Genomic DNA, 8,784 nt, shown 5'->3' on the forward strand with positions numbered 1-8,784 from the left:
TGGATAAGAAAAGAAAATAAAGCACAAAAGGGTGCAGGGCCGGGTGATATATCCAATATCCAATCAGCTCTTTAATATATCAGGAAACTATATATATATATATATATATATATATATATATATATATATATATATATATATATATATATATATATATATATATATATATATATATATATATATATATATATATTAGGATGAATGGGTGAGAATGGAGGTTGGTGAGATAAGTGGTTGCCATGAAGCTTTCATAGACTGGGATACTTCCTGCTGTAGTTCAAATAGGTCTCATGAAAGAGGAAAGAAGTGGAAGAGCAATCAAGGTTGGAAACCTGAGCAGAAACCACACAATCTTTAAAAGAACAGATTTCAAATTCTTCTGCTACCATAAAAAGACCAACATTTTGTTCAGGGGTTACTCAAACTGTGGAATGTTCCCAACAGCAGGTTAGCACCAGTCAGAGAAGCCTTAGTTGGGTCATCGCACAAACCGTCAATGCAGATTAAATGTGGCATCGATCAATGGATTCATGGCTATGAATCAATCAAGCTCAAATGTTCTAACCTTAGAAAAGCGCGGTGTGTCTGTGATAATTGTGAAACCCTGCACCATGGCTTTCTCACAAGCTGGCAGGCGAATGTAAAACAAATGCATTGCTGCTAAATAAAGTTTGTTGAAAGATAATGCACATGCTACATGGCCCACAATGAACCACAATAGTGATCTGGGTTCAGGGATGTAAATTAAGAAAAGTGAAAAGGGACAACTGTGAAACACTGCCGTGAACAGGAACTTTGGTTCGAAACGCGTAGGAATCCACGATCTGAAATAAAACATCTTAAATGACCAAGAGGTGTGCCGCGATAATTTTCTTTTTGCATGTAATATATGTATATATACATATATATTCCATGCAAAAAGAATATATATATATATTAATTAATTTATTTATTTATAAATACATCCCCAGCATATATAATCTGGGGCGGTGATTTTAACCTTCCACTATGCACTAATTCCAAAAATGGAAACTGTGGACTGCAGGACGAACATGGTAGTTCATTGTTCCATTTTGTTCATTCCACCTGCGGGAACAAATTAAATGAGTCCCTTTTTTCCCTAGAGCTTGATTTTGTAAATAATCTAGTAGAACCCCAAACAGATTTCTCACCAACGTTCCATGGTAGGGGGTCCTCAACCATTATTGATTATATTATGACCTCCCAGAGCCTAAAGGGGCAAGTAGCCAATTTCTCTACTGGGACGGATGTTAGTAGTGACCATTTCCCCATTAGTGGAAGAGTAAAACCAAAAAAGGTTAAATTGCAGCCCATCACCCCAAGCCATTTAAGTCAAAACTCACTAACCATGAACAAACTGAACGGTTACACGGTCAAATGGGCTAAAGTAGACCCAGTTGTAATCATGGAGAGTGTTCTTGTTAAAACTAGACCCTGGGTACTTGACTGTCTATCAACCGACTCTTCTCCCCAAACAATCATGGCTAGCTTCCAAAATATTCTGAAGGTGATTGGACAAGAGTTTTCTGGCAAGCATAGGAACAATAAGTCTGCCTCTGAGAGATGGTTTAATGCAGATTGTCGCAAGGCCCTCTCGAACTTAAAGGAAGCCCTTCACAGACCCACGAGGGATATCTTGGAAATTTCCAATCTAAGGAAACTCTATAATGCAGCCAGATTGGAACGCAGAAGAGAAATTAAGGAAACTCTTTGGGCACAGTTGCATGACAGTTGTCAAAGCAAAGATAGTGCCCTCTTCTGGCAAGTTATTAGATCACCCTTTTTGGTCAATACATCAAAGGGACAGCACCTGGACGTTGCAGTTACGGCAGCAGAATGGGTCTCTCACTTCTCCAAAATCTTTGGGAATCCTGATATGGACCCTTCAGGGGAAGAACATACTGGAGGCAATAAGTCAGGGAAGGATAGCTACCCGATTAACGTCCACTTTAACCACGAAGAGGTTATTAAAGCACTCAAGGCGTCGAAACCCGGAAAAGCTCCCGGGCCTGACGGTGTTCCCCTGGACTTCTTCCTCCACAACTTTGAACTTTGGTCACCACTTCTTACCCAGGTCCTGGCCGCAGCATCATCAATAGGGCTGATAGAGTCTTGGTCAATGTCCATCCTGCTTCCCATCTTTAAAAAGGGTGATCGCAATGATCCGGCCTGCTACAGGCCTATTTCCCTTCTGGACTCCATGGGTAAAGTTGCGGGTCGGGTAGTTCTGGACCGATTACAATCATGGGCCCAAGATAATAACATCATGACTGACCTGCAATACGGTTTCCAGAAGGGTCTTGGGACCGTAGAGCAGGACTTGAATCTTGCCCTCTTGATTGGAAAGTATGCGGGTGCAAAAGGAGGTAACATCTTTCTTGTGTACGTTGATCTCAGTGCAGCATTTGACTGTGTCCAGCATTCCAAACTTTGGGCTATTTTTAGTGACCTTGGGGTGGACCCAGCCCTTATAGTCTTCCTCCGTGAACTCTACTCAGACGCCACGGCACGTGTCAGATTTGGAGTCAACGGAGAGCTCTCTCCTTCTTTTTCCATAGGAAGGGGGGTAAGACAGGGGTGTGTACTGGCTCCCTTCCTGTTCAATCTTTACACCAATGGACTAGAGCAGGCTATGCTGGAAGGGAGCCAGTATCTACCCCAGATTAACCATCGCCCTATACCAACACTGCTATATGCAGATGACTCGGTCATTATAGCTCGAACACTGAATCAACTTCAAAAACAACTTAATAAATATTGCTCCTTCATGGGTTCTCTTGGTCTTAAAATCAATATAAAAAAGACATTTACCATGCACATTGGTCCTAAGGTCAAGAATTCTAAACCAATCCTGGTGGAAAAAACAAGACTGGAAAAAACTTCTGTCTATCCATACCTAGGCATTCTGGTGGACGACTCTTTAAGCTGGCGACAGGCCACAGCCAGCAGAAAACTTCTTTTCCAGCGAGCAACATCGGCCCTGGTCTCCTTTTCGAGAAAGTTAGGCAAACCTGCACCCCCCAAACTTTTGAAAATTTATTATGCAAAATGCCACAGTGTGGCCACATATGGAGCAGGCGTTTGGGGTTATGGTCCAATAGACTCTATTCAAATAATAGAGAATGGGTTTGTCAAATACTTGCTGGCTGTTCCACAAAGTGCTCCGAACTATGCCTCACATAATGAGCTTGGTATGGAATACATCATTGACACTATACGTTCTCAATTTTTAATCAACAAAATTGGACACTTGTAACACTGCTCAACCTTTGGTTCAGTGTAAATAAGGAAACCCTCAGAGAAGTCAATGTTTGATTGGAATTTGCGGTATATTTGTTTCATCCGCCCCACATTGACATTCACGCAGTTATCATAGGGTTATTCCTATTGGTGTGTACTGCTTGCCTCATCCAGAGGCACCTCCAGTCTCGAGTGCAGTGTCCAGAGACAAAAGGACTTTCCCACAAAAATGGTTTAAAAATGAAAATGTACACCAAAAAAGGTTTATTGCAGGGCAGATTTTCATTAGTTAAAAAGTAGTAGATACTCAGTATTGGCCGAGTTACTAGGCTGTGTAGTACTCTAGGGATAGGGTTGTCGACATGTTTCAGCTCTATTGGGCCAGAAGGTCTGTAGAGCTTTCCTCAGGACTTACAAAACAAAGATGAACAAACAAGATTTGTATACACATATAATGCTACTCACACGAATTTGTGCGGTAATCCCGAACTCATAGCAATAATATGAGTGTTGTGTTCTTCACGATCTGTAGAAGAATGTGCGTTTAAAGCATTTTTAGCCCATTACATTGTTTTTGAAAAAAAATATTTTCAAAGTGGGTAAGTGCAGAAACTATGATCATAATTGAAATCACACTTGTAGTACTCATGAAGAATTTTTCAAGAGGGCAGAAACTCAGGTAATAATTTTATTAACACTGGGGTTGCTCATGAAGGGAGGAGATATTGGGAGGCTATGAATACGTATTTATATTGTGAAATGCGGGCGTTGGGCAATCTCATCATCTCATATTGTGCAGTGTTTTTTGGTACTGACCGAGGGATATCAAAATTACATACTGTCGGCACCAGGTAAAGTGTTTTGCTATTTCATGTTCATTGCGCACAGGAGAGTGTGCCTTTTATTTCCTGTGTGACACTCGTTTTCTAAACTGTGTGACCGTGAGTTCTTTTTGTCTGTTATCAAGCTACTCCTAACTTGTTGGTGCTTGTGGAAATGGCGGGCGGTCAAATCTTGTTAAGAAGTTTAGAAAACGAGTGTCACTCGGTCAGTACCAAAAAACACTGCACAATATGAGATGATGAGATTGCCCAACGCCCGCATTTCACAATATAAATACGTATTCATAGCCTCCCAATATCTCCTCCCTTCATGAGCAACCCCAGTGTTAATAAAATTATTACCTGAGTTTCTGCCCTCTTGAAAAATTCTTCATGAGTACTACAAGTGTGATTTAAATTATGATCATAGTTTCTGCACTTACCCACTTTGAAAATATTTTTTTTCAAAAACAATGTCATGAGCTAAAAATGCTTTAAACGCAAATTCTTCTACAGATCGTGAAGAACACAACACTCATATTATTGCTATGAGTTCGGGATTACCGCACAAATTCGTGTGAGTAGCATTATATGTGTATACAAATCTTGTTTGTTCATCTTTGTTTTGTAAGTCCTGACGAAAGCTCTACAGACCTTCTGGCCCAATAGAGCTGAAACATGTCGACAACCCTATCCCTAGAGTACTACACGGCCTAGTAACTCGGCCAATACTGAGTATCTACTACTTTTTAACTAATGAAAATCTGCCCTGCAATAAACCTTTTTTGGTGTACATTTTCATTTTTAAACCATTTTTGTGGGAAAGTCCTTTTGTCTCTGGACACTGCACTCGAGACTGGAGGTGCCTCTGGATGAGGCAAGCAGTACACACCAATAGGAATAACCCTATGATAACTGCGTGAATGTCAATGTGGGGCGGATGAAACAAATATACCGCAAATTCCAATCAAACATTGACTTCTCTGAGGGTTTCCTTATTTACACTGAACCAAAGGTTGAGCAGTGTTACAAGTGTCCAATTTTGTTGATTAAAAATTGATTACTCTGGGGAAAGAAACAGACACTCAAAATCCTCATCCCTCCTTGTTGATTAATTGACTATACGTTCTCAACCAATTCTTCTATGGCAACGTATATGGACTAAACCCGAGTGTCACTTAACACGCTCCCTGATTACGGACTGCATGGCTCTAACCAACTGGCGCAGGATTCCCTGGTTAGTTTATGTGGGGAATTTTTTTCACGATCTTGGGCGTAGCTCTTACTTCGTTGACCCACCCAGTGTGGAGGACATCTCTAGAAAAGAGCTAAAAAAGATATGTCTGGACCATCTGAGAGAACTGCGCAATCTAACGGAGATTGCAAAACCTTCAAACTCTCAAATTTGTGCAATTCAACCTGTCAAAGGTATTCAACCCTATTTAAATTATTATTTGTCCAATTATGAGAAATATCTTTTGACAAGATTTCGTTTTAATTCCTTTTTCCGTTTAGTTTCCTTTCCAAAAATTCAAAACTGGTCGAGTATCCTCATGAACTGCCCATGTGATGGATTATCCACTCAATCAACAATTCACATTATTTTCTTTTGTAAATATTATAAATCACCACGAAAATCTTGGATTCTCCCACTTCTTCGCTCAACTGGTCACAGGTCCTGCTATCCTGCTTTTCTCTTTCTACAGCTCTTGGACTCAGTATATGTTGCAAAGTGTATAGCTTCCTTTTTAAAAGCAAGCATTAAGATACGCCAAGCTTATGACTGATAAGAAATTTCCTCTTTAATGCTTGCGTAAGCCTTTATGCAATTTCATCTTTTAATTTAAATTTTTCTTCTTTTAAGTTTTTACAGCTTTATAGTTTCACATTTTGTTGCAAGTTCGCTTATTTATTATAAATCGTATTATATATATATATATATATATTTTTTTTTTTAAGTTTGCTGTTCTTTTTAATCTATTGTTTTAAATATTCTGTACTTTTTATGGTTGCAAACAAGTGGTAACCGCATAAATAAATTATGAACTGAACTGAATATATATATATATATATATAATTTACACAGAGTACTACTCTTTCTTGTGACAGACTTACATCACTCCCACTCTTCCAGGAGGGTTGTGTGCCCAGATTATATTTCTTCGGGCCTGCTATGCTTCTGGAAATGTGGATTTGAGACGACCCTTCTTATTGGAGAGTTCCTCTGCAGGTGCAGTGGGCATTTTTTTTTTTTATTAACTTGGTTGACAAAGCGTCTGTGGGAGAGTGGTTAAATTTCATTTGTTACGGCAGTGATGGGAAAGGTAGGACTCCGTGTAATATAAATTACTGGCAAATAATCTGGAATAATGTAGAGTAGAAGAGTTGGGGCACATGACAGATTTTAAAAACAAAGAAAAAGCGGGAAAAAAAACTGTATGAAATTACATTTTTTATTCATTTTAATTGCTGGAATGTTGGGTCCTTTTTGCCACAGAATAATTCCTTCTGTGTAAGACAACCCACTTCTCTCTGTTTTCTCCTAACTCCCTCTACCACACTCTATCAAACAGTCTCTTAAATATTATTTCTAAGCACCCGCTGCCCTGTTTTTACGCATCCCAATAGTGTCTTCACACAGGCGACAAGATGTTTTCAGAAGCCTTTCAACCCGTGGGCAAGTCAACAAGGAAAGTGAATGTGAAGAGGCTGCCCACATCTGGAGCGGATCAGCCCGCTTCCTGGTTAGCATTACAGAGAACAATTATCTGTAGATCAGGAGACAGCCGGGGACTTTCATGCCCAAATTACAGAGTGCATGGGAGAGGGAAACAGAGCCCAGGAGATGAGGAAAGACCTTATCGGCCTAATGAAATCAACCTGACTATCAGGCAAGACTCCTCCACTAACAGCACTGTCTGCCTGCTCAATGCGCGCTGCGGCAGGAGGCTCCCAGGCCAGGAAGCCGACATGTACATGGAGGGATGGGAAAAAGGCAAGGGGTCGCCTATGATGAGTTATGGGGCTCTGGGCTGCTGTCCAGGGTTAACAGAAGCAGCTGAGTCGCGGCGGCTAATGAAATGTTAAACCATTTTGACGTATTTCACCGATGTTGTTAAAGAAGAACTGAATGGAGTAACCTGTGCAGAATGGCGAAAACCAAAGGGCTGGGGTCAGTGGGGCGTAGTGTAGTTGTTTTTATCCTCTTTTCTTATCTTGTGAATTTTCTTTTTATAAAGGAGGCCACTGGAAACATAAGGAGGGGACAACCAAGTTATGTAGCAGGGTGGACTAAATTATGGAAAAGAAAAGGCAAATCATGCGTTGTTTCGTAGCACATTTTGTGATAGTACTACTTAATTATTTTGTCATGTTTACATGTTAACTGTCTGCACAAAGGTTTCACCTCATTAGTAATACACAAATACAGTAGTAATCAACAAATATAGCGGCAGGCCTTGTGCTATGGTCTGCCTCTCTCTGACAGCGCTTAGAGAGACCTGTCGGTGATAATGCGCTCTACAAATGCATATAGAAATAGAAATAGGAGCTCAATTGACATTTGCGAAGGGACTTCCATGTCGCAGCGGCGCGTCGCTGCATTTTTAGTAACTTTTGATCCATATGAGCTAAAAACTGAAGGCCATATTTATCATACGTTCACGGAGTGCAACACAGAAATCTACCTTGCTGCGCCACGTGAAAGGGCAGGAATGCACAGTATTTAACATCATATGGCACATTCCTGTCCTTTCCTTGCACTGGCGTACTTTTGGCTTCCTAACGCCAATGAAGGCACCCGTGCACCATGGTGCAAGGGTGCCTGCGTTGTAAACAGGGTTGTTTTTGTGCAGGAAGGAACAGCTTCCTGCACAGAAACAATTCTGAGAGGCATTTTCCTCTTTCAATGTGTGCGGCAGAATGCAGCACACATAGAAAGAGTAAAAAACGAAGCGAAATAAAGATATTTCTCCTCGTTACACCTCCACTGAGGAGACGTGGCATTTTGACTCATTCTCAGGTCTACCATTAATGGTAAATCTGGGAATGGGGCAAAATCCATAGGTGGAAGCGTAGGAACACCCACGCCCAACCCCCTCATAAAACGCCTCCTTGCTGCAGACTAACGCAAGGCAGCAATTTGCGCTTCCTTGCGTTACTCTAGATTTATCAAGCCATGCAGGGCCATGGAAGGTGGCCGTGCGTGGCTTGATAAATCTCACTTAGGTTTTGCATCGCCTTTGCGCACCCTTGCATTGTGCAAGGGTGGCACAAAACCTTGATAGACCTGGGCATAGGTGTGCACCTCACATTGAAAACTCTCCAGCAGAACACCGATTCACACAAAAACTGTCTCATCACAAAGCATTTTCTGCTAGAACCAGTCTCCGGCCGGTATCTTGGAAGAGTTTTTTTTTCAGCAATGTGCATGCTTCATTAAAAAGAAGTGATGCAAGAGACAAGAAAACAACATTTTGCCACAATCGTGTAACTTTGTGAAATTTCACTTGAATTTTTTACATTTATTTCAAATGCCTATTTATTGGGGGAGAAGGGGGTGATTGTTTTTGTTCATCCTAAAGTGAAACCGGTGGATTTCCATCATTTGTATTTGAGTTATTTATTTATATATGTAGGTGTTTTGTAAAGCCATGTTTGTCAACAACAGTGTACCGGTTTTTTAACAGAAGTCAAGTACTGC

The sequence above is a fragment of the Lissotriton helveticus genome, chromosome 7 (assembly GCF_964261635.1).
Source record: "Lissotriton helveticus chromosome 7, aLisHel1.1, whole genome shotgun sequence".
In the NCBI taxonomy this organism is placed as follows: Eukaryota; Metazoa; Chordata; class Amphibia; order Caudata; family Salamandridae; genus Lissotriton; species Lissotriton helveticus.